At 37.3% G+C, this 26,987-nt stretch overlaps 1 protein-coding gene across 1 annotated transcript in view; it reads left to right on the forward strand.

Annotated features, from left to right (window-relative positions):
- SPATA17 (spermatogenesis associated 17) overlaps positions 1-26,132 on the forward strand; it is a 333,016-nt gene extending 306,884 nt beyond the window's left edge. Inside the window, exon 11 of the mRNA XM_067020824.1 lies at positions 26,061-26,132. The gene's annotated coding sequence lies outside the window, so the exon portion shown is untranslated. The remainder of the gene's footprint in view (positions 1-26,060) is intronic.
- The last annotated feature ends 855 nt before the right edge of the window (positions 26,133-26,987 follow it).

Below are 26,987 nucleotides of genomic sequence, written 5' to 3' on the forward strand. Positions count from 1 at the left end.
ATTGGCTGGCAGATTCTTAACTACTGCACCACCAGGAAAGCCCTGTACTCTTACTACTTTCTTTATCACTACCTACCTTCAGGCAAATATAAAATGTTGTGCTCTCTGTCACTGCTTAGTCCAGATTATCTCATTTATTCTTCTCATCATCCTTATGAAGAAAGTTCTATCATTTCTAGTTTAGAAATAAGGAGACATAATTTAGAGAATGTAAAAAGAATGCCCAGTTCACACATCAATTGAGGAGTAGAGTCTATAGTAAACCGTGGTCTGACTGTAATACCGGCCTCCCCTGAAGTGATACTACCTTGTGCTAAATAAACGTTGGGAAATGGAAAACAGGCAAAAAGCACCTAAAATAGATAAGCAAGTAGATGTCCCCTCCTACCCCCCCCCAAACAACCAACCTAGTAGCTGCTCTCTTTAGTCCTAAAATAGTTTCTTCAGAGAAGGTCTTTCTTGGTGAACAACAGCAGGAGACAGTCTGTTTTTCCTTAGCAAGCTGCACTTTCTGTGAGCTTGAAGGTAGGCTCTGAGGTTATGATGTTTCAAAGAAAGCTCAGTCTGTGAGTGAAGGCCTCCACCATTATTTGCAGGTTCTTAAGCTTGTTTGAGTATTTGTTAAAATAAAAAGTTAAGGAAATTTGATCAACACTGTCTAGGCTTTCAGAAGGAGACGACAGATTTGATCATCATATTGAAAAAAAAGGTGACAACAGGGGAAAATGGTGGTGTTTCCCCATACTGACCCTTAACTCATTTTGTCTGAAAACCTATTGACTTAATTTGCAACGATTTTGTGGAGTAAGTGGATTACTGTCAATGTGAACAGTTTGTATGTGCAACTTTTGTTCCCACAGCAAAAATGTTGGCTAAGTTGCAGGCACCGCTAGCTGCCTGGGTTTACAATCACCCTGGGAACTCCCATTGAACGGCCACCAAATGAGGACAGCTTAATGTAGATTGAATAACGCCCCTAATATTACACTACCATTTAGCATTCAACTTCTCAGTGTCAGGGTGGCCCGAGCCAAGTCCTACTCTGGGGCCTGAATAGTGATTCATGAACCACAATTAATGTTATCGACCATTACAACAAAAGCATGTAGCTGAAGTTGAAGAAACCATCTTGCTAGTGACGCCTTTTTTCTTTTTGCGCTTCATTCTCGCCTAATACACCCACTGTCCCATTCATTCTAAACAAATATTCATGTAACGGTAACTGCAGTGAGGTGATGGTAGATTCCTCCAGCTAAACATTTTAGAGTGGGTACATCCAGTGTGATTCCTAGGCTGGGACAAGAAGGAGAGTATAAGCAAGATTAAACCATTAAGCAAAGGAAGCTTGGGTCAGAAATATGAAGGTCATACATGAGAAGAAGAGAAGGGATACAAATGCGAAGTGAAATCGAGAACATGAAGAGAGAAAGACTGCAAAGTTATTATCAAAGATGGAAAAATCAGCATCTGGATTGGGCTGAGAAAGTACTCAAGACCTCCTCTAAAATCTGTGGGGTCCAGAAGAAAAGTAGAGATGAAGGTTCACATCCCAGGTCTTATTTTTAAAAGTGATAACTCAAGCTCTACCCAAGCCCTGGCCCACCTTCCTACCCTGGGGACCTCAGCACCCCCCTAGGGAATGCCCCTGTGACGCTGCCCTGCTGGCTGCTAGCCTGAGTAGGAACAAGGATCTGCTGGGGCAAGACCTAAACCGAGGTCCCTGGGCAGGGACCAGCCCAAACCCAGAGTGGAGAGTGACCAGGCTCAGCTCCTTGGGGGGCTGGGAGGGACAGGACCCCTGCCCCATACTTTTCCTGCTCGAGATTCTCAGGCAGTTCTAAATGCTTCCCCAAACTAAACCCCAGAGTACAAAGAAGGGAGAGAATACAGTATTTGGAGAACCTGATCTGTCTAGACACCCACCTTGGAGACTGGAGCAGCCGAGTTTAAGCAAAATCAGCCTCTCTTCCTCTGGCGAGCCAGGACAGGGGCTGGCTCTTCTCCCTCGTGTACGCTTGCGCGCTCTTAGCTCCGCTCTCTGGCCTGGGGCACCTAGTACCAGTTCCTCTAGAAGGTACTGCATCTGTAATGGCCATTTGCTCAGTTAGCTACAGATCCTTCAGAAAACTTTCTTAGGAAAAATAAAATTGATCTTGTATTTCAGTTTGTGGGATATGTAACACCCTCTAAGATGCAAACCCAGGACCCTCTGTCTAAGAGCAGAACTGAAAGCATCCCATCATTTTAAGGTATGTAGAAGCCAATAACAAACCAAGAGGAATATAATTGATATACCTGGCATTCCTTGATAGTGGCCTGTGCTCGACCTGCCCCAGGTATGCCCAACCAACCTCAAGAATCCTGGCGGAGTACCAGTCCCCTTTGTAAAGGAAGGATAAAGCAATCAGGGTTAGAAAACACTAGAGCACATCTTCAAATAATGGGTCAGAATCACCTACTGCAAAAATCAAACCATGAGCAGATGAATCTGACACGTAGCTTTTAGAAATGGAGTAATTACAATGGAGCACATGCTTTGGAGTAAACTCTCAGCCTATGAGACAGCTTTTGAAACAGTAATGGCTAGTGAAAATTATCATTCCAGTCTCAGAAAGATTAGTGGTAATCTACAATTTTTATTAATCATACTCATACACAAAAATAGAAGGGACTCACAGAAATATCACTTTCAATACATATCTCATAAATGCTTACAATTTGTGCTTTGTTTAACTTACAAGAGGGAATAGATGCTAGGACAAAGGGATTTAGCTAAGGTACCACAAAAAGCTTAGAACAAATGAGTGAAGAGCTAACTACTGAAATTAGGAATGAATCTAATATCCATACTGGAGGTCTGCACACAATCGATCTTCAATAAATGCAAAACTACAACAAATAAAACTTTCTTAGACCTCAGGCTAACAAGCACCAAGCTTTTCTGAATGTAAATATAATTTTGAGCTGTAAATAGGTTGAACTCTTTGTATTGACCTCATCACTCTACTTTTCACTCAACCAAAGTCTCTGTTTAGTCAGTGGTTCTATTACGTGTACTTATCGTGTAGTGATTTTGATTCTGTAGAAAGTCTCTGTGGAAAGGGGGTAAATACAAAAAGTACTTTAAAAAGCTGCCGTATAAGATTTTTTTTTAGAATATTTTGAAAAAATAGAAAAGAACTCTCATCACGTTCTTTGCACTAAGCAACTGTTTTCAATAACGAGTCCTGCATAAAGACTTATTGATGGATTCAGAAATCCTAGCACGGGACAGGGAGGCTGCAATTAAAGGCATCCTCCAATTAGCGCCCAAACAGACTCAAAGGGGAGTGGTCTGTATTGCCCTGGAAAATAGCAGTTCTGAGTTGTAAGGTTGACAAAACTTTGCAGGATGAACAGTATAAATTTATAGACAGCCATATGAACCATGGAGAAGAATTTCAGAACCTTGCTAACTACCTTAATTTAAAATGAAATAAGCTGAAGATGAATTATTTCTCATTTTGTTTGAAAAACTGGCAACCCATCCACAGAAAATATGCCTGAAATTTGGAGGATCATGCAAATGTTATCGCTGTACTTGAGACAGTAAATCTTCATCTTGACCTCCAGAATAGGACCCACATTTAATAAAATGCTTTTAGTCTACTATGAAGCCTTTCTGGGTTGTGTTAAACCAGATCAGCCAGGATAGGCGAAATTTACCAGTCGGTTCAGACTCCTGCTGCAAACTCTCACGCCTGCATCTACTGCCAGCTTTCACCAGGAAGGGGAGACCAGCAGCTTATCAATCTATAGAAACAAGCCATCTCCATATTCTCTACTGAAGCTCACACATGGATGATAACTTGAACAATTTTCCAGTACATAAAGAGAGTAAATAAATAACAAGGCAACATGACGCTTAATTTTTTCCTTTCTCTTTTTCTTTCTCTTTGAGTTCCAGCTTCAGGCAACAAAATCCTTAAGCACTGAGATGAGCAAAAAGCAGTTTTAAGAAGATAGGTCAGGACATTAATATAACACCTCCTTTTTATTCTCTGACATTCCTCACAATAAATCAGCTGGCTTTCCTCCACCCCCTCCTCACACACCCTTCGCCCGCCCATCCAGATTGCGGATCGCCGAAAGTAAATCTGTGACAAGGATATCTATACATAATATTAATGGTGCCGAGGACGGCTGGTGTGAAGTGTGAGCGCTTGTCAAGAAAGGAGCGATCGAGCCCAGCCGTTCATCCTCCGCAGTGCGCTCTGCTCTACATCATCTGCAGGACAAATGTAACATCATTAGGAAGAAAAAAAAAAAAAAAAAAAAAGGAGGAAGAGGGAGGGAGGAGGAGAAGTAGCCAACCTGCAAAGGAAATGGCTAAGTTGGAGATTCCAGTCAATCTAACTAAGCCAGGTTCCCTGAGATACTGTCAGCTGCTACAGACAAAACAGATTGCAGGAGAGATCACTGAGTCAAACAAACAAACAAACCAAAAACTACGAAATACAACTTTCTTATCAGAGATTTACTCAAGTACTGGTGGCATTTTAAATCCATCTTCCAGTTTAGCTCCACTTTGCCTGCCCAGGAAAGAGAAAGACGTTTGCTTTATCCTTAAATAAAGGAATTCAAGCAATCAGCACTTAGGGGGTACTAGTTCATAAGCATTTACAGTAGATTAAAAAAGAAATAATGGCAGATATTTTGTGAGTCAAAGTTTTTAAAAAGGCCAGAAGGATAGAGAAGTTTGAGTTTCAATCTTTACTCAAGGTCAAAATCTAGCTTCTGGGTTAGGGTGTGGCTGAGTTTTTTATGGTGAAAGGGGGCTCCAATTTCTTTGGCTGTTTAATCAGTTGTATGTAGAAGGATTGTGTCCAACTAAAGATCTGTAGGCAGTGAAACTATTGACCATATGCTGTCCTAGTCCCTGCTTGTGAAATAAGGATCATTTTATCTTTTGTGCCAAAGTATTAAATCACCTAATCCGATGACAACTAAACTTAAGAAAACCAACGCCAAAACAAAACGATGAACAGAGAGAATGCAACAAAACTGTCCTAAATTACTGGGGCGGGTTAAATAAAATCCAAGTTCCATTACCCCTCAGATTCCATTTACTCACCTGTCACTTAATTCAGAGCCCAAAAAGGTATTTTGATTTATCATCTAAACTGCTCCAGATCTATAGCTCTGAGATATTTAGTTGCAACTTGGGGAACGTTCTCTTACAAATAATTTTAGCATTTGCTTTGGATGATTCCCAAGTCCTTTTACCAAGTGTCAGAATAGATCTGAACCCAGTTCAGAGTTTTCAGGTCTAATAAACCTTATCCCAAAGCCAACAACTTTAGTTACTATTGATCAATCAGTTTTATTTCCAATTTAAATGCCTGAATACCGAGGATAACTCAGAAATTAATTACTGAGTATTTTAGAAACCAGCCTCCCCCATCTGCTTTCAGTATCTTTTAAAAGTTTTTTCACTAATAGTTTAAAGTAAAAGAAATCAGGTGCTCACCTTTTAAAGTAACCTTGTTTCCAAAATATGATAGGCAAACTTACTGCTCTTGCCAGCCACTTAAATTAGGGTCCTGTTGAATGGAGACGATGACATATGGGTAGTTCCAGATTTAAGCTAGAGCAAAGAAACAGCACCTAATGCAAGCAGGCTAAGAAAGTGCAAGGTCATATTTAACTGTATCAGACTTTATTTTTTAAACTCTAACAGGATTCGATCATCAGTCAATCGTGGAATGCTGAATTTGCCTAATAGTAATTCTTTTTATCTACAAATGACCATAGTTTGTACATAATTTAAATTGAGACATATAAAATTATGGTGATGGTTATGAAAGAAAATCAGAATAATTTTTACTTTATTAACAATAATGTACTAGGTGTACACAGTACATACAACTATACAAATAAGTATAGTGAGTCTTTAAGTAAGCAATGCAAAAACAGGAAACTATTTAAAGAGAAATTTGATTTTGGCATACATGGCCCATTATCTAAATCTGACTCCAAAAAGAAATGTCATGGAATCATAATTATCACTGCACCAATCCATTCTGAAAAATAAATAAATAAATAAATAAACAACAGGCAGAACTAAACAATTAAGGGATTTTCACATTCCCATTATGGCCCCTCCTGTAAAATAAAGAATAGATAGACTGAAACATGAATATAAAGGCATGAATGAGAATTATTTTCTTATTCTTAAAACAAACAAGCAATGAGTAAAACAAAATTCACATTAATTTTAAATGAAGATATGATGCATTTGCTTATTCTGTTTAATTTTGTACCACTTATGTAACAATGGAGAAATTTTCAAAATGAAAATAATGTTGCAAATATAATTTGATTCAGATGATCTTGGTAGCTCATTTGTCATGGGTCATCTCTTTTAAAATTTAAATTAGGAGGAAATTATTTGCTAACATTTAAAAATTCTCTATTGTCCCTCCAAATAGAATTAATCTTCTATTGCATTCTGGAAGCTTTAGAAAACATATATCATGGCGTGAAGTTCAGAATTTCTTTTTTCAAAAAAAATAAAGCTGACTTATTAATTAAATATGTCTGACATCTTCACCAAATTATTAGCTCCTTGAGGGATGGAGCTGTCTCTCCTTCACTGTTTTACCTGGAGCACTGATACAGGATTGAGCTTTCCTGTGCAAATGAACTCTGTGACTGTACAAGTCACTACCTGTCTGAAGGCTTATTACCTCTTTTATAAGTGGAGGTGTGGATGAGATAGCCAGTACAATTTCTTCTCACAAAGAGAGCTATGGTTGGATGAATTATGAACTGAGGATGTAGCTCTGCTCTATTGGGTCTTAGTAGTTGTAGGTCTTTGTAAGGAAAAATCATGTAAACAGATAGCACTTTGATAAGAGAAGGAAAAACAAATAGTGTAATGGACAAATTACTGGGAAGAGCAGGTTATCTTAATCTAGGAATGAAGAAAGTTAAAATGAAGAAACTGGGTCACTTCTGATAAGGGAAGAGAAGAGAAGCCATTTCAGGCTGCAAGAACAGACTGAGAAAAGATAATGTATGTTTGGAGAATGGTCGATTAGCCCAGGGTAGCTGGGGTGCATTATAGTTGAGCAGATGTAATGAAAGACAAAAATAATACTGATACTAAGAACTAGTATTTGAGAGAAAGGAAAGAGTAGATCAGGTCATGGTGCACAAGAAAGCTCTAACAGAGGAGGTGGGATTTGAGTTGGATCTTGGAAAATGAGTAGGATTTGAAGAGGAAAATGAGAGGATAAGAGTGAGCTCATATAGAAGAAAGTATATTTGATAGATATATTTAGGTCAGGAAAACATTTGATTAGAAAGAAACATTCATGTGAAAATCAAGACTGTAAAAGGAGATCAAGAAGATGTTGGAGAGGACAGGGCATTCCAGGTGGAAGAATTGGCCTATTTCTCATGTACTGAGGAATCTTTGCTGTGTTATGTGCCGAGGAATTAAATAACGACAGCATGGAAAGCCTTGGATGGCAGAGGAATAGAAAACCTCTTAGCCTAGAAAACAGAAAGACTGGGACAGGGCAAACAGTGAGGAAACTATTACCCAGGTCCGAGCATGAGATGATGAATAAAGCAAAAAAAGAAAGAATCTTGGGACTTGGTTGACAAAATGGATATGACACACGAGGTAGAGAAAATATTGAAATAAGTTATGAGAATGTGGTACTTTTAGCACTGATAGGTAGGACATATAGAAATATCTCACACATTTTGAGGGATTGTAGTCTTTGCATGGAGGGTCTTTGCAAAAATGCAGCAGGTAAAACCAGGTCTCATAGAATAGAAGGTACTCATTGGGAAGTTAAAAACTTGGCAATAAATATATGCATCTGTTGAAAAGTGTTCAGCTGCAAGTAACATAAATCTCAATTATGGGTTACAAAAATAGGAATCTAATTTTCTCACACATCAAGAAGTTTGTTAGTAGGCATTTGCTGTGCAGGTTCAGATGCTTGACAAACTCCTCTTTCTGTTCTGACATTGTTAAGGTGAGGTGTTCATCTTTATGCTTCTCACCTCCTGGTCACAAGATGGCTGCTATATCTCCAGACATTACATTCATTTCCAAGACAGGAAAAAGAGGTAAGGGTTTGCTATCTTATATTAGGAAAGCAAAAGTTTCCCTAGAAATCCCCAGCAGACTACCATTTATGTCTTATTGATCAGAGCTGATCGACTTGGTCACTTCTAGCAGCAAGGGGAAATGGGAATGTGTTTTCTGGGTATATTGCTTACCAAGTAAAGTCAGGATTCTGTTAGCAAGAAAAAAAGGAGAATGGATATTGTGTAGGCAATTAGAAAGATATGCTAAAGTATATTTTATAGCATAGTAAATAAAAGTTCTAGAAGGTGATTGCTTTTAAGTGATAAAAATTTGTTGTCATTAAAACTTGATAGTTGGTAACCCTTCTAAATCTCTCTCAAAATTCTTTTCCTATCTACCCCCCATCTCCATGAATGCTACCTACCTGGTGTGGACTCTAGCAATGACCTCACCTGGTCACTTTGCTGTCATCCTCTTGCCCTATTACTATCTATTTTCTGTACAATAATAAGAATGATCTTTTTATAGAAGGAAGTTACAACTTAATTTATAGTTTACATTTGCATTCAGATCATTGAAAATAGAAACACTATATATATTGACGTGACCAAGGTATTTTAAAGAAAATTCTTAGCCTTAGATATTTTTATTATTAAACATTAAAAATGAGTTAAGTAGCATTCATTTATCTGAAAAAAAACACAATAAAATATACTAAAATTAAGTGGAAAGAAGGAATTAATAATTGACAAATGCCGAGATGGTTATTTAGGAAAAAATCAGGAAAACTGATCAATAAGTTAAAATATTTTTGAAAAGATCAGTAAGTTAAAGCTCTAATAAGCCCTTATATAGAAAAAAAGAGACTCTACATATACACACATGTATATGTATATATAACAAATAAATTCTAGAGTATAATAAATGACATTAAATATGAGAAAAGCTATAATAAATTTTCCAAAATATTTTTGTAACATGAGAAATTACTCCATACAGTTTCACATAATAAATTTGAATAAAATATGTGATTTTTCAAGGAAATGTCAAAAATTACTCAAGAAAAAGATAACTATAGAAGGAAATAAAGAGTTGTCCTGCAGCTAATACCAAAAAAGGAGAAGGCTGAGGTCACTCTACAGGCTCTTCACATCAAACTTCAACAGTACAGTATTTCCCATATTTCTTTCTTCATTCCCAAGCACAGAAAAAGGTAGGAAGCTTTCCATTTATTTTTTGTGTCAAACATAATTCTGATACCAAAACCTGACCAAGATTGTACCAAAAATGAAGCTCATGGTCTAATCTCAGTCATGACTGTATCTTGCTCTCCTACTGTCTGCAGAATTTGTTCCAAACCTTCTTCATATTTCTTAGCAACCACCTGATTTTCTTTCATCATTCTCAGATATGACCTTTCCAGAGAGAAACATAGAAGCCAAAGCCTTTTAAATTTTCTTTATCCAGTTTTATTGAGATGTATTTGACATGTAACACTGTATTCATTTTAGGTGTGCAAAATAATGATTTGATATACGTGTATAGTATAAAATGATTACCTCACTAAGTTTAGTTAGCATCCATTGCTTTGCAGAGTTACAATTTTTTTTCCCTGTGATAAAAGCTTTGAAGATTTGTTCTCTTAACAACTTTCAAATATATTGGGTCGGCCAAAACATTAATTCAGCTTTTTCCATAAGATGTTACGGAAAAACCCAAATGAACGTTTTGACCAATCCAATCCAATACAGTACTGTTAACTATAGTCACCATGCTGTACATTACATGCCCATGACTCACTTATAACTGGAAGTTTGTACCTTTTGACCACCTTTACCCATTTCACACACTCTCCACCCCCCACCTCTGGCAACGACCAATCTATTCTCCGTATCTGTGAGTTCAGATTTTTAGATTCCACATATAAGTGAGATCATACAGTATTTGTCTTTCTCGGTCTGACTTACTTCACTTAGCATGATGCCCTCTATCTGTGCCACAAATGGCAGGATTTCCTTTATTATGGCTGAATAATATTCCATTGCATATACACTGCATTTTCTTCACCATTCATCCATCAGTAGACAAAGGTTGTTTCCATGTCTGCAACTTAAATAACACTGCAATGAACATGGGGGTACAGATACTTTTTTGAGATAGTGAGTTTTTTTCATTCACAGAGCAGAATTGGAATTGCTGGACCATATGGTAGTTCTATATTTAATCTTTTGAGGAATCTCTATACTGTTTCCATAGTGGCTACACCAGTTTGCATTCCCATCAACAGTGCCTAGGAGTTTCTTTTTCTCCACATTCCCACTGACACTTGTTGCCTCTTGTTTTTCTGATAATATCCAATCCAACTGCTGTGAGGTGATACTCATTGTGGTTTTGATTTGTTCTTCCATGATAATTAGTGATTTTGAGCACCTTTTCATGTACCTGTTGCCTATTTGTATGTCTTCTTGGAAAGAACATCTATTCAGTTGCTCGGTCTATTTTTTTCATCAAATTGTTTGTGTTTTTGCTATTGAGTTGTATGAGTTTTTAAAATATATTTTTCATTTTAACCCCTTATCAGATAAGTGATTCGCAAATATTTTCTCCCATTCTGTAGGCTACCTTTTTGTTTTGTTAATGGTTTCCTTTGCTGTGTAGAAGCTTCTTAGTTTGATGTAGTCCCACTGCCACAGTCTTTAAGGTGGGAACTTTTCCCTCAATTTTGGACCACCCAAAGTACAAACTGTTTGCATCTGCCTGCATCCTGACCTGATTGCTTCCTGTTGAAATAGAGGAGGTGTTCACTCCAAGGCTCCGAATCCTACCCACCAGAACCCTCTCAGCTCTCGGTCACTAGGAATATTCCCTTCTCACTTCTGTATCTTCACCTTTTTTTCTTGTTAATTCCTTCTCATCAGCATTTAAACATGCTCAAGTCTCCTTTCATCTGAAAAATAAACCCTCACTTGATTAATCTCCCCATCCGGTTACCCTTATCCCTGTCCTGCCCTCCAGCCAACCTTCCTAAAAGAGAGGTCTTAAGACTTTTCCTCCAATTCCATACATCCCACAAACTTCACAATGAATGTTAACATGGCTTCCGTTCACTCTACCTAAGACTTCTCTTGATGGTAAATATTTTTCCTACATCATGACCACTAAAGCAGCATTCAACACCAGTGGCTACACCTCACTTTTAAATCGTTCTCTTCCCTTAAATTTTATAACACCACTCCATTTTCCTCCTAGCTCTCTGTTTCTTCTGTCTTTGCTGGATCTTCCTCATGTACCTAACATTAAATATTAGAGTGTCCCAATCAAAGTTCAGTCCTAGGCCCTTTTACTCTCAGCTTAATTTCTCTACCTGAGCAATCTTACTCCTACCCACAGTTTCGATAGCCCTGATGACTCTCAAATGTTTATCTGTAACTCACCCTGCTCTGAGCTCCAGACACATATTCAGTCATTTATTTGATATCTCCACTGTCTTAGGACTGTCTTAGGCACTTCTTAGATGGCAAATCCAAAATTAAACTCATGATCTTCTCCATACATCTGTTCTTCCTCTATTATTTTTAAGTAATGACCTCATTAAATACCCAGTTATACAAATCTGATGACCTTGACAACTTCTCCTTTACCCCTATATACATTCAGTTACCAAAGCCTAACGGTTTTACTTCCTAAATGTCTCTTGAATCTGTTCACTTCTCTTCATCTTCACTGCCGGAATCCCCCAATCATGCCATCATCTCTTGCATAGATAAATCTATTGTTCTCTTAACCAGTCACCATAAATACTATTTCCCTCCTCCACTCTTTCTTGACCTTACAACTAAAATGATCTGCTTAAAGTCCTTTATGGCTCTAAAGACAAGAAGCAAATCCTTAACCTGTCCAACAAAGTTTTACATAGTTAACCCGTACCAAACTCCATCTTCATCTCAGAATGCTCTCCGGTTTGCTCTGTGCATTTCAGCCACACTGGCCTTCTTTTCTAATGCATCAAATTAACAATTATCAATTAATAATCCTTTCCACTACAGAGCCTGTGCACTGTTTGGGATGTTTCACTATTTTAACTATACTGCTTCTGCCTACTTAACTCTTATTCACATTTGTTTTTTGACTCAAATATCACTTTTCTTTAGAAGCGTGCACTAAACTGCCAGTCCTCCCAATTAGATTCTCTTTTAGCACTCTACATCCTCTTTCAATTGTAATTAAATGATTAGTTTTAAAATATTTGGTTCCCTACCAGACTGCAAACCCTAGGAAGGCCAACTCTATGAATCTTCACTTATAGCTATCTATATTTTCCACGTGCAATGACTCATACAAAACAGACATTCAAAAATATGTGTTGAATCTGAATACATGAATGCAAAAATACATATCAACAGCACAATCACCTGAAAAGAAGCAGGTTTATTTCAGGAATGCAAAGATGGATCAATATCAGGAAATCTATTAATTTTAATATATAACTTTTATTTATTAGAGGTATGATCATATACAGGTATGCCCAAAAGTCATTTGATAACTTCCAGCTAGACATAATAAAAAGTTTTAGTAAATTTGAGAATAAAATCAACAGACATAATACAGTAAAGAATATATGTCATAGTGTGCACTTTTTATGTACTAGTAATATACCGGACACATTCCTTTTATAGTGAGGAACAAAAAATGCCTATGTTGAAGATTGTATTATTATTCTAAATACTGTCTTCTCCTCTCTCTAGGAGGATAATAGGTCCCTACACCTTCAATGGCAGGATTAGCCACATGACTTGCAATGTCTCTCCTTATAGAAGAATTACATATCCCACTTCACTGATAACAGTAGTTGCCAAGTGACTTGCTTTGAACAATTTATTGTGAGTGAAAATAATTGTGACACTCCTAAACAGAAGCTTTAAGAGGCATCTCATGATTCTGGCACACTTTTCTTTCCATCTCTCATGAGACCACAGTGTCCCAAATTTAAGTCTAGGAGACAAGACAACATAGGGCAGAGCTATGGCTGACACAAATTGTACATGAATGTGAATGAGAAACAAGCCTTTGCTGTTGGAAACCACTGAAAAGTGGGGGTCATATTTGCTAGAACAAAACTTAGCTTGACTAATACCACATACTATCTCCAATAGTCTTCTACATTCTTTCTGGGGGTTCAGAATGTGATAAGGCTGAACAAAAGATATACTATACACAAATATGGGCAAGGAAAATAAGTAATTGTCATTATTTACTAATGATATATTGCTATTTAGTGAAACTCCAAGAAAATCAGCTGAAAATCTCTTAGGACTCATAGAATTGGGAAATAAGAAACAAACCTTTCTTTATATCACAAATAACCAGTCAAAAAACATAACAAAAGTAATTCCAATTAAAATAACAATAAAATAATTAAAATACTAGAAATTAACTTAATAACAAATGAGTGAGACTTACATAGCTATATTAAGAAAATCATTCACTGGACAGTCAATAATATACACTATATTCAATATCTTGTAATAAGCTACAATGGAAAATAATCCGAAAAAAATGTGTATATAACTGAATCATTTTGCTGTGTACCTGAAACTAACACAATATTGTAAATCAACTATACTTCATTAAAAAAAATTTAAAAATAAATGCACATTAAGTTCTAGGCACTATCATAGGCTCTGGCAATACTACAGTACAAAATGCTTTTTCCTGGAGCTTACATTCTACTTGGAGATGAGAGACAATAAACAAATAGGAAAACTAATATATAATATATGAGGTAAGTGGGATAAGTACTGAAGACAAAAATTGAACAAGGAGGATAGGAAATGTGAGGGAAGCTAAGAACAGAGGCACTTTATATAGGATGGTCAGAAAAAGCCTCACCAAGAAGGTGACATTTGAGTAGAGACCTGAGTGAGCCAGGAGACAGGCGAGGAGTGAGCCATGAGTCTTACCTGGAAAGGTAACAGCTTTCCCTTTAAAGAGAACTGGCACAGAGATCTTGAGATGAGGGTGGCACAGCCCTGGATCATTAAGGAGACCAGTGTGGTTGCAGTGCAGTGTGGTCGTAAGTGAGGGAAAGATGTGAGGAGATGGGGTTCCCAAAGAGCACTAGGGGGTGGTGGGACACAGCTTATAAAGGGCTTGGAAATTGTACCCCAAATGAAGTGGAGACCATAAAGTTGTACTGAAGAATATTAAATGGACCAAAAAAAAATTGCCGAGATAGATTTCTTCCAGGATTAATATTCTAAAGATGCCATTTCACTTTATAGTGACATATATATTTAATATAACTAAAAAAAAATCCCAACGTGTTACTTTTTTTTTTTTTTTTTTTTTTTGTGGTACGCGGACCTCTCACTGTTGTGGCCTCTCCCATTGCGGGGCACAGGATCCGGACACGCAGGCTCAGTGGCCACGGCTCACGGACCTAGCTGCTCTGCGACATGTGGGATCTTCCTGGACCAGGGCACAAACCCGTGTCCCCTGTGTCGGCAGGCGGACTCTCAACCACTGAGCCACCAGGGAAGCCCCCAACGTGTTACTTTTAATATTTAACAAATTGAAATTAAAAATTATTTGGAAAAATATACATAGAGAAATAGCCTAGAAAGTTTCATATATCAAGAATAAGTACTCACCCAATCAAATATCAAAATATATCTTAAGCTATGGTAAATATTGGGCTGGCCAAAAAGTTCATTCAGTTTAAAGTAAAAATGAAACACACATTTTAAAATTCATAAAGAACTTTATTGAACAATGTATTCACTAACCGAATGAACTTTTTGGCCAAACCAATAAATACTCATGGTACTGTATAGGAACAGATTTATGAAAACTTGATAGAACCTCAGAGCATATATGGGACTTTCCTATATGAGAAATGGTCATTATAAATCAGTGTGTAGAGGAGAGATTATTCAGAAGATAATATTAAATCAATTAATAAACCTGAGGAAAAAATAAATTTAATTTCCTATCTCATACCATATAAAAAAATTTCCAATGAAATGTAAACTCCTAAACCATAGTAACACATGAAGCAAATACAGGATTTTTTTTCTAATTTACAATCTTTAATTAAGGAAAATTTTTCTTATCATGATACCAATGAAAGGAGCTAAGAGATAAATAACTGAGAGATTGCTCTGTATGGAAAAAAAATTTGAAAAACAAATCACAATTGAAAAAAGTATTTTCAACATATGGGACAAGAGATACATCATTTAGTGATTGTACAGAGAGGAAAAAAAGAAAGAAAAAGAAAGAAAGAGAGAAAGAAAGAAAGAAAGAAAGAAAGAAAGAAAGAAAGAAAGAAAGAAAGAAAGAAAGAAAGAAAGAGAAAGAAAGAAAAGAAATAGAGAAAGAGAAAGAAAGGACTAGGTCAATAGCAAAGGGCAAAAATAAACATTTATTCTTTCAATTGACAGTTATTGGGCACACAGCTCCTCCCAACCCTGAACAGGGCACTTACATTGAAGAGGGAAGAAATGGACAAAAGACACATTAGAAAATAAATAAATAAATAAGCTGAGACTTGAATAATGAGTCAGCCATTGAAAAGCTGAAGGAAAATTCTGGGAGGAGAAAAATGTAAGACCCTACTGTATGAAAGAATTTGAAGTCTGCAGATAGAGAAAGGAGGTCGATAGGGGGAGGAAGAAAGACAGCAAAGTGAGTCTTGGGAAATAGGACTTGATAACATTGATGAATTGGAATTATAATGGAGTATTCGCAGTTCAGGCTTACAAAAATAGAGGTAAGTGGCCATTGAGGATCTGGTTTCAGACATGTCTCTGCACCACTGAGAACCTGAACTTTCTTTGAACTGTACCAGACCCAAGAACACCACCAGCCATATTCAGAACACCCACCAGCCCACAACTTTATGGTCTCAAGTTCTCCCCTTGTAACTATGCAAACTTTTCAGACCCCAATCAATCCTTACTTAACAAGCACCCTTACTTCTTGCCAGCTCCAATTATAATTCTTGATAAACAACTCATGTAACTAACTGTTATCTTGAGGTTTTGCCTTTATAACCTTCCCCTATTTTGTAGTGCTTCTTGAATCTGTCTCCTGGGCTGCAATCCTAACAGATCTGAAATAAACACCTTTTTATTTCAATTAAGTCTTCATTTCTAAAATTTTGGTTAATATAGGTTATGGGAAAGGCCTGAGTTTTACACTATCTGCATTGGGAAATCATTGAAAATGATTGGTGATACTCATTTTCAAGTGATCAGTGCATCTGAAATATAAGGAATTTTGCTCTTAACAGGGAGTCAAGAGCAAAAGCTGAGAGTTCAGTTCGGAAGTGGTTGTAGTAGTTGGGTAGGAAAAGGGGTTAAATTGGACTCATTTCTGTAATGGGACAGATTCCTGAAAGAGGAATATCTGAATTGATAGTTATACACATGAAACATTTTGCAAGATATTGTCAACTTGCATTCCAAAGAAAAATATGGAAGCAACAACTGTATAAGAGTGCTTATTTCTCCTCATTCTTATAAATATTAGATATTACTACTTTTTCATCTTTGGTGATATGATAAACAAAAAGATTACATCTTTTGAATTTAATTTATTTGAATAATAGTAAGAACAGTTATCTCTTTCATATATGTATTTGACATTTGTAGCTTTAAAAAAATTGTATACCAAATTCAATAATCAATTCTGATTTCATCTTAATTGGTCCCTCAGCAACATTTGACACTTGGATCACTTCCTCTTTTTGAAACACTTGCTTCTGCTGACTTTCTGGATATCACAAGCCTCTGAATTTCCATCTCACATTCTGTCCTCCCTTGCTTGAGCTCCTTTGCTGGCTCTGCTTTGGCCAAACCTCTGAATGTTAGAGCATCTCAAGGGTTTGGACCCTATTCTCTCTCATGCTTTCCCCTAGATCATCTCATCCTACCCCAAGGCTTTCAATACCATCCAGACACCACAGAATCCCAAATCTATATCTCCTCTCCTACCTTCTCCTCTAACATGTGGTGTATACATATTTCCACTTACATCTAGCATGTATCTCAAACTTAATCTGTCTGAAACATATTGACTAGCAAGGCTGCTTCCCCTTGGTCTTCCTCATCTCCATGAATGGTGCCTCCCTTCCCCCAGCTACTCTATGCCCCCTTCTTGCTCCCTCCATCACACACAATTTTAGGAGTTTGTCCTCTGTAAACATAGCAAATGAGAGCCAAAATATAAAAACAAGAATGTCTAGTTGAATTGGAAAATATAAACAAACTAAATATCCATCATAAGAGATTAATTAAATCATAATGTAATCATTGAATGGGAGACTATGAATCCTTTACAAGCCATGAAATAGATTTACTATTAAGCGAAAAAAGCAAAGTTGGAAAGCAGTATAACCTCAGATGGAGAGAATACAAATCAAAATGCGAAATGGAAAGTTCTCCTTGGAAGGAAAGTTTCCAAAGTTAAGTGCTTTGCACATTTTTGTTTTGTTCGAGTTCTTTTTTTTTTTTTTTTTTTTTTTTTTTTTTTATGAGAAGCACTATCATTTCTATGATATAAAAGCAAAACTTTAAAAAATAGTGTTACTGAGCCAAATTTGGGTCTGCTCTCCCATGTGGAGTAATGCCAATCTGCTGACAATGGGTTGCAGTGAAGGAAAGTGCAGCATTTATTGCAGGGCACCAAGCAAGGAGTATGGACAGCTAGTGCTCAGAAGCCCTGAACTCCCCAATCACTTTTAGGGAAAGGATTTTAAAGACAGGGTGAGAGAGAGTGTTTCAGGGTGCATGATCAGCTTGTGGACATTCTTCTGATTGGTTGGTGGTGAGGGTAACCGGGTGGTATTTTGGGAGTTAATATCATCAACCTTTTGGTTTCAGCAGGTCTGGGGTCTCCATGCTTGTGGACAACATGCAGTTAACTCCTTGCACCTGGTGAGGGTTTCATTATCTGCAAAACAGCTCAAGAATATAGCTCAGAATATTTTTTATAGCTCTTGAGGAGGAACTAAAGGTCTTTGGCTTTGTTTAATGGCTAAAGTATTATTTTTTTGTCTTGCCTATTTTCCTTTGTTTCTGCATTTTCTCACTTCTCTGATTAAATTTACTCTTTGGAACTTGGGGAAAGCCTAGGAGGTTAAAGTTTTTCTACAAATAAGAGGCAGGTGGAGGACATGGTTGGGGAGGGGGATCTGTCCTGGGAAGGCCCCATAGGGTCTGCTCAATTACAACACCCTTTTCTTTGATATTCCTCATTCGTGAGGGGGCACAGGTGTGGAACAAGAAAAGGAATAAAGTTTTGGATAGAGAGGTTAATTATAAGCTCGGCAGAGGAACTTGGTTTTAGGGGACTCAGTTTCAATAGGACTGACAAAATGGAGATAAGTGAAGATTAATGTACAGGATCATAAATGAAGTTTTTCTGAGTTATATTTTCATAGGAAAACCACAAATAGGGCTAATAGAAATGCATTTGGATATCTAGAAGCATTTAGGCATGGACTGCTAATACATAGCAGTGTCACAGAAGTTGACATAACAGCTTCTCAGCCCTCAAGCTACTTCTAAGTAAAAGGTTTCGAGGTATGTTTAACAAAATGGCCAAATGAAACAAGACTATCGGTGTTAATGCAGTGACTATGGCATATATTCAGCTATATAAATACTCCTGTTTTAAGAACTAGTTACTAGAGTAATCATTAAAAACTTACCTTGAGGTTTTTGACAAGAGGGTGGATGGCATGACCTAGTGAGACCACTGGTCCAGGAGGTGGTAGAAGTCATCTATTCTTGAATATACCACCTCCTGGGTGACCATGAGCTTGATATTTCATCTCCAGGACTCAGTTTTTTAATTTTTAAAATGAAGTTATTATACCTGCCTTTCTACCCTATGAGTGTATTACCAGGATCAGATAAACTAATGAGTGCAGCACCACACAAGTAGAAGACTAGTCAATACTTAGGAGAATCTTGAACAAATTTGTTTGGACATCAATTATAATTATTTCCTCCCATACCATTATTGTCACTATGATAAACCTCTTTGCCCTATGGTGAAAATAATTTCCAAGGGGCTATATTTGCAATTTACTTTAAAATGCTTCCAAAATGAAGATGGATTGACCCATGAACAGAAGAACGGATAGATATGTTACAAATTAAGTATAGTAAACACAAATGATCATATTGAGGTCGTGGGCATACCGATATGTGCTGTAAAATTCTCTCAATTTTTCTGTGTGTTTAAAATCGTCACAAAATATTGTGGAGAGTACTCATTAAAAAGAGGATTATACAGTTTCCCTTTAGTCCTCTAAAAGCAGAGGGGTTAGACTCATTTGCTCGGAGAGCACCCTATGCTGATGGAGGAAGACTAGTTATTTTATACAAATTTAAATGCCAGCAGTTTTATATCAATTAATTATATCATAAATGCCCGTTAGCAATCACAGCCAAACCAAAGCATGACCTCCCCAAGTCCCAAGCACCAACAACTGTTCCCGAGTTGTTTAAACACCAAGCCAGGAGGTAGCTGCTTATAGTAGCAGTCTCCCCTTTGCATCTGTATTGCTGTGTGACCTTGAGAAAAATATTTAACCTCTCCCTTCTTGAATTGTTCCATCGGAAAATGGTGACGACTATTAATGATCACAGGACTGCTGAGGACATTCCAGAGTGATTTTGAAAGCACTCAGAAACAGCTTAGACAAATTAAATGACTCCCTCTTTCCTATTGATTTCACTTTGTATTTTCTGAGAATTTCAGATAAGCTTCAACATGCCTTCCCAGCCCCATCCTCCGGGGCCTAGCAGAGTGCCTTATACATAGTAATCACTCAATAAATATTTATTCATTTGTTCTGATAACCTAACATTGTTGGAATGCATTTATTCAGAAAACATATTAGTCATTTTGATCATTACAACTGCCCCATCCCAAAGAACACATCACAAACCTTGAGACCTGTGTGATGCAGCAGAAACTAAGCTCAGATACTAATACTAGGAGACCTTGGAGAGAAGGCAACATCATGTCAGGAGGTTGGTATTTTTCACAGAGATACATAATGTAGCGTCGAGAGAAGAGATAATAAATCTAACTGATAGCCCTGTATGGTATCTGAACACAGAGTCAGGCACAAACTCTCCTGCAATATTTAAATGAAAGCCACACGGACTCAACACGATTCCAGGGACGAGGAGAGAGTGATATTCTTAATTCTGAAAAACTGTATTGGTAATCAATCGGAATGCGAGAGCAATCGAAAAGCTGTCCAATTTTCAATTGCAGTATAAGTTGGAAAACAATTTGAAAATAATAGCTCATACGAAGAATTTTTGCAGCAGTCAATATGGGCTTCATGTGAAGGACAAACAGGAATTTGGCAACATACACCCCATCCAGCCACTGTGCATCAGACGGTGTCTGTATCATCCACTGAAGGATCCCCCGCATATCAGAATGGGAAATCTTTCAGAGTGTGGCTCTGTTGAGACTCTATTAAATGGGATATTCACTGAGAAAGCATTTCCAATGAATGCACGCTGGCAGAACTGTGAACATTCTTATTAATGTACCATCATTGCAAATGAATTTACGTGTGTGGTTTGCTGAACTGATTCATATTAGAAATGTTTATCTTATATTTTTATGGTATAACAATGTTATGAAACTGCTCATTCAGGTTAAAGGCAGCTCCCACCATCCGCCACTGACTCTGATCCATTGCTAAATTCTTTTTATTCTGTGAAAGGCTGTGTGGCTTGAAGACATAAAACAAAACACAAATCTGCACATTATTATTTATTTCTTTACATAAAGAAAACGTTCTCTGGCTCAATTTCCCTTTATCACAAACTACAGAAATAGGGTAAGTTTATAGGACTCAATTATACATTTATCTCCTAGAGGATTATACTTTTTTTTTTTTAAAGCCGGTTTAATCTCAGGAGATCAAGTATAAATAATATAGAGGACCCCCAACCTGCTTATTCTTCCTAATATTGGGGTTCTATTTGGCATTATACTCCACATGATGTATGTGGCAAATATCTGTTAGCATTGAAAGCAAAGATAGCAGCTAATTGATTTAGATATTTCATTCTGTTGCAAAATGAGCTTTGAATCCAGATTGTTTTTTAATTGAAGTATAGTTGATTTACAATATCACGTTAGTTTCAGGTGTAGAGCACAGTGATTCAGTTTATCTATCTATCATCTATCAATATCGATCTATCTATCTATCTATCTATCTAATCTTTTCAGATTCTTTTTCCCTTACAGGTTGTTACAAAATATTGAGTGTAGGTCCCTGTGCTAGATAGTAGGTCCTTGTTGGTTATCTGTTTTATATAGTAGTGTGTTTATGTTAATCCCAACCTTCTAATTTATCCCTCCCTCCTCTTTCCCTTTTGGTTCCAGTTTTTAAAATAATGAGTATTCCAGAATGAACGTTGTATCTCCTATCAGACTGAAAATTTAAAAATTTAAAAATCCACAACATAAGCTGTTGTTTGTTTTTTCTTATATGCGTATGTAGTTCTTTTCTCACTCTCTTTAGAGGCTTATCCTTGTCTAATGATCTTAACAAACAGACTAATGCCTCCCTCTGGGTTGCTTTAAATGTGCTGTGCCTGGGAATGCCCCGGATGGCTTCTGAAACTCCCTTCCAGCCTGGGGTTTGCTCTTTTGATAGAGACACGTTTTCTGAGGGCCTCATTTACATAACCACACAAACCCCGAGCAGACAGCTGTTTGCCCACACTGACTGCACTGGTACCCGCACAGATATGCAAATTAGATGATACATACTTAGTGCAGTTGTGTGTTTATTAAATTTACTCACTTCCTAATAGGCCTGCCTGACAGAGACTCAAGGAAGACCTTTCAAATATTGACGTAAAACCTAGACAGTAAATAAGGTGTTGGTTTTTCAAAAGACATCTTGAAAAAACATAAATTCAGTGATTCTAGAGGCCGATTTCTTTCATCTCTAACTTTAGTGGCTACATAAATACATATTCCCTAAATGGTTAAAATGGATTGAAGTTAAACAACTGTGAAATTTGTCACTGTAAATAACATATTACTTTTCTCTATGCTCCCAGTCATCTCTGATCACTCTTGAGTTATTTATTTCAAATTCGAGCTTACCCTAAAAACAGATTTTCTTCTCCACTGAAGACAGTGGTGCATTCTAGAAGGGAAGACACCTAAAAGGACAACTGTCAGTTTCTTTAGAACAGAGATTCCTAAGCCAAAGACAGGGAGTCCTTGAGGGACCCTAAGGAGTTTCTACCAGTCCAGGAACACGAGCATTGCCTGCAGTGTGAAGATATAAACACCTGTTTAAATGTGTATGTAAATATTATGATAACTTCATTTCAAAGTGTATGGGCGGGCTTCTCTGGTGGCGCAGTGGTTGAGAGCCCGCCTGCCGATGCAGGGGACACGGGTTCGTGCCCCGGTCCGGGAGGATCCCACGTGCCGCGGAGCGGCTGGGCCCGTGAGCCGTGGCCGCTGAGCCTGCGCGTCCGGAGCCTGTGCTCCGCAACGGGAGAGGCCACAGCGGTGAGAGGCCCGCGTACCGCAAAAAAAAAAAAAAAAAAAAGTGTATGTGCTGTAGATATGCGATCATGTATTGTCCTCTTGTGCTTCTCAAATAAAGAGGCAATAAAATATAATTGCCATCGTGTGCAGGTTGTATAAATTTGATCATAGTTTCTTTAAATATTTCCAGCCTCCAACTGGATAGGACTATGAACTACTACTTTAGATCATCTTTGCTTCTCTCTTTCCTGTTATCAAAAGAGAACAAAGATCTATAATGCCTAGAAAGTCACCCAACTAATGCTAAAGTAGGAATAGTTGCATCACCTCAGTGTCTTAGAAGTCCTAGATTTTCTCCCAAACATCAAACCTCAAGAGCCCCATGAAGATGACGACCTACTTATAGCTCCCCAGTCATAGGTCTGAGAAGCAATTGAAGGTCTGTACGTAGCTCTTCTGTTTCTGTTGACTGTTTTAACTGTCAGAGGAGAGAGGGAGAGGCCTTTGAGGAAAATTTACCATGGAGTATGCAACTTATAAATGGAAAAGTTACACTTAACCCACTATTCAGTCAGCAAAAATCAAATTATCCTTTCCCGGTTGATATTCTTTCACTGGAAGAATATAAGCTAACTTCATAATAATCTTGTCTACAAAGCCAGGAGGGGACATTTTTAGTCACGTCTTCCTTTGGCTCTAGACAGAATGACATTGCAATCATTCTGAACCAAAGTGCATGATTTCTCTATTTTCAGAGCTCTCCAGGGAAAAATAGTTTCAGACTTTTTATAGTCATAAACTTCAGCATTGTAAAGATTTTTCCCTGTCTACGCCATCTTCAGGATTTCTAACCTCAATCCCATTCTTTCACTTGAAATTTACCTCCTCTTTTTTCCGTCGTGGTGGAAATCATAGCTATTTGATCACATTCTCCTTAATCTCTTACGACATCTTATATTCTAGAATATTAATCACAAATCTGTTCTTGGCTTTCATGTCACCAAGCTGGGAAACCCAAACGTCTAAAGTTTTTCCCATATGCCGAATTTGAACCTCCCTTTATGTTTCTGTGACTCTCCTAAGAATTGTCGATAATTTTAGTTTGTCCCATTTAGCGAAAGACCTTAAAACTAAGTTCTCATCATGATCAATAGAATGAGAGGGTTAGTGAATCATTTTTTTTGGTTTCTTCTATTTGTGCTTTCAAGATCTTGAACTTGTAAAGACACCGCTGAGCTGAGTTAGATTCACTTATGAAACACTGTGAAACTGCATCTTTTTCTGCAGTATTCCTACAAAATCTACTCATTTTTCAAGCTAAGATTTTATGTTCCCAGGATCATCTGTAATAAAAAGAAAAAACCTTTGGTTGAAGGTATTTACTGTGGTTACACTAGATGAAAATACATCATGTCTTACTGGAAATGCATTGTGTATATCCCAAATAACTTTTTTTCTTCGTCTCTATTTTCAGTGAAGATCTCATTAATACCCTTGGAAGTGTGGCATTTTTTAAGGACTCACCTTAAGTGTATTTCTATTGAAGTTGACATAATTAAAGAAATCCATTAGAATAATGAGTAGAGCCCCTTTAGGAAGTAGTATCCTTTGGAGGATAGGAAAGCTACACTGAGTTCCTGGGATCCTGGTGATCACAGCACTTAAAATTTAGTTTTGATCCCAATCTTAATTTATCAGGATTTAAAGTTTTAAGTTTTCATTGTTTGAGCAAAGTGTTAGGATAATTAACATTCCAAGAGACGGTTTTCCTGTATGCTAATAACCAAGGTTTTAAGGTATAAAATTTCCCCAGTAGAATTTTAAGATATCGTCATCATTCAATTATGACTATTATATTAAGCAGGTAATAAATAATATTAAAGCCTTAATAGAAGAATGGAAGGAAGCATACCAATGGAACTCTTAGCAAATGTTTTATCCAACCAGGCTTTTATTGCCATATCACTTGCCTAGCTCTCTCTACCTCCAAATGTGCATTTACCCCAAAACTAAGAACTAATGTCAAAGTTTGCCTTCATAAAAGGGGAAACTAGTATTTAATGAATGTCAGTACTGTGTCAGGCTTTCTGCGAGGCACTCGGCAGACATGATATCATCTACTATTTAAAACTTCCAGACGCCTCTGTACTTCTACCACAAAATCACTTTTCTACCATCACTGATCTCTGCTTATTCTCTTGCTTTGCCCGTCTTTGCTAACTCTCAACTCCATTAAAATAGAGAATGGGAAATGTGCTGTATTTTTGCTCCATATTTAGTCTTTACAGAAGAAAGCTCAGGTTGTTGTTCAAAGAGATTAAGCCAAAAAGCTCTTTTGGAGGGAGACAACTTATTGGTTTTCATTTTATAGATTGACGTCATAGAGTTTTCCCAAATAGTTGTGAGTCTTGCTAAAGATGAACCATGGGCTCTGTGGCGCTCCACCCCCATGCAGCTGCTTAAGAAATAACCAGCCATCAACATCCCTACAACAGCAAGGAAACAGCAGTGCTGACATGGATTGTTCAGTTAAATAAAACCCTCACTCCAGATTTCTTTAATGAAAGGGGTCTATTTTTTTCTCTTGGAGAAGCTTTGAAACATGGTTCATTCTCCAGGCAAGAAGGGCTGTGCTTTGTTAGTTGATCGCGTGTGACATAATTAGCTGACAATCTGGCACCGGAATATTATGCACAAATAGGACAACAGTGCAGGAGAGGGTGGTACGGTTAACCAATCTGGAAGACTTTCAACATGAAAGGAAACCCTGAAAATGTAAATTATACCCTGGTGTTGATCTTTTAAGCTAAAATCAATTTGAGTCATTACGATGGTTCTAGAAGAAACGATCAGTACCAATTTGTTACAGGTTTAGAAATATTTACCATAGGAAATGCAAAAACTCCAATTGGATATTCCTATTCCTTCACTGAAGGCAGCTGAGGAGAGTCTGAATAAGTGATAATGATTATGAGATTAGGAAGCTTGTGTTTAGAATTCACCACACTGATACCCGCTGCGGGTCTGCAAGCTTCATGTCACTCCCTGGAAGATTTTAGATTATTTTTCTCTCTGCGACTTTATCTTCACATGTTATTTTGGGGACCGATTACCACAACTCTAAAATATATGATGCAAACAAGAAAACTGAAGAAGGAAATGATAAAACGGGGATATGGACTCTAAGACACTGATCATCCCTGTTAGATGATTAGTTAGAAACAGAAAAAAATAAACAAAATCTATATTCTTAGAAGAAAATAAAACTTAGCTGCACGTCTTTAGTGAGTTGGCTTTGACGTGAAAAGTGAAGTCTGAATTTCTCTTTGAAAGGCAATAAACTGTTCAGTTGCTGCCATCTTATGTCTTAATAGCTTGTCTTTTCTTTTTCTTTTCTCTCCTTTTCTTTTCCAAGGTGGAGTTTGTCCTGTGGCTGTTTTGCCACCTTTTTCCCCTTCTGGGCTGTCAGATTTCTAAGGAGACCTGGAGGGAGGAAGCCTGAAGAACTTGTTAGCCCACAGCTGCCTTTCTGTCGAGGGCGGTACGTTTGATTAAAGGGGAGAGCCCCCCTGGATTTCACAGATCACATCAATCACGTTGATCAGCCCCCGAAAGGCAACATATTGTCTGGGACTCGGCCAAGGAGGGATATCAATTTCACAATTGCACTTATGTCTTTCAGCCAAGAACCGGTTTATTTTTGGCTACTGAAGTCTGAGACTCACTTTGGAGCTGCATTTACACTTTCATGTTTTATGCCAGCCTCTCAGCGATAACTTTCTCTTTAATCAAGTAGAGGCATCTTAACAGCAAATTAGCTCTGCTACACATTCCTTACCGAAGAGCCTTGTTTTATGTTTTGACAGAGTTTTGAGGCTTTTTTCTTTTCCGTTATTAATTCTTCCTTCCATGGAGAGAGATTTCTTGATGGAGGGAGTCTCCTTGCAGAAAAAGGCGCTGGGAAAAGAGCACCATCAGAACTGGCATTATTCTAAGAAAAGTTAACTAACTGTTTGAATCTTCAGTGTCTGATCAGGCTGATAGCAACGACAACAATAATAATAATATCAATCACAATATGAGAAAGTCGGCCCTAATGGTTTTATGCCCATTTTTGGTATTAAGACACTGTATGTCTTAATTTATTTAAAGTGATTTTTAATATTGTACTTTGCAAATTGTGGAGAATCATTTATATATCATATCTTAGGACCCCATCAGAATTCAATATAGTTTGCTCACAGGAAATTCTGACCTGTGATTACTTTGTATTATCTCTTCACTTTTAAATAAATAAATAAATAAATAAATAAATATATATATATATATATATATATATATA

Source organism: Kogia breviceps, chromosome 1 (genome assembly GCF_026419965.1).
Source record: "Kogia breviceps isolate mKogBre1 chromosome 1, mKogBre1 haplotype 1, whole genome shotgun sequence".
In the NCBI taxonomy this organism is placed as follows: domain Eukaryota; kingdom Metazoa; phylum Chordata; class Mammalia; order Artiodactyla; family Physeteridae; genus Kogia; species Kogia breviceps.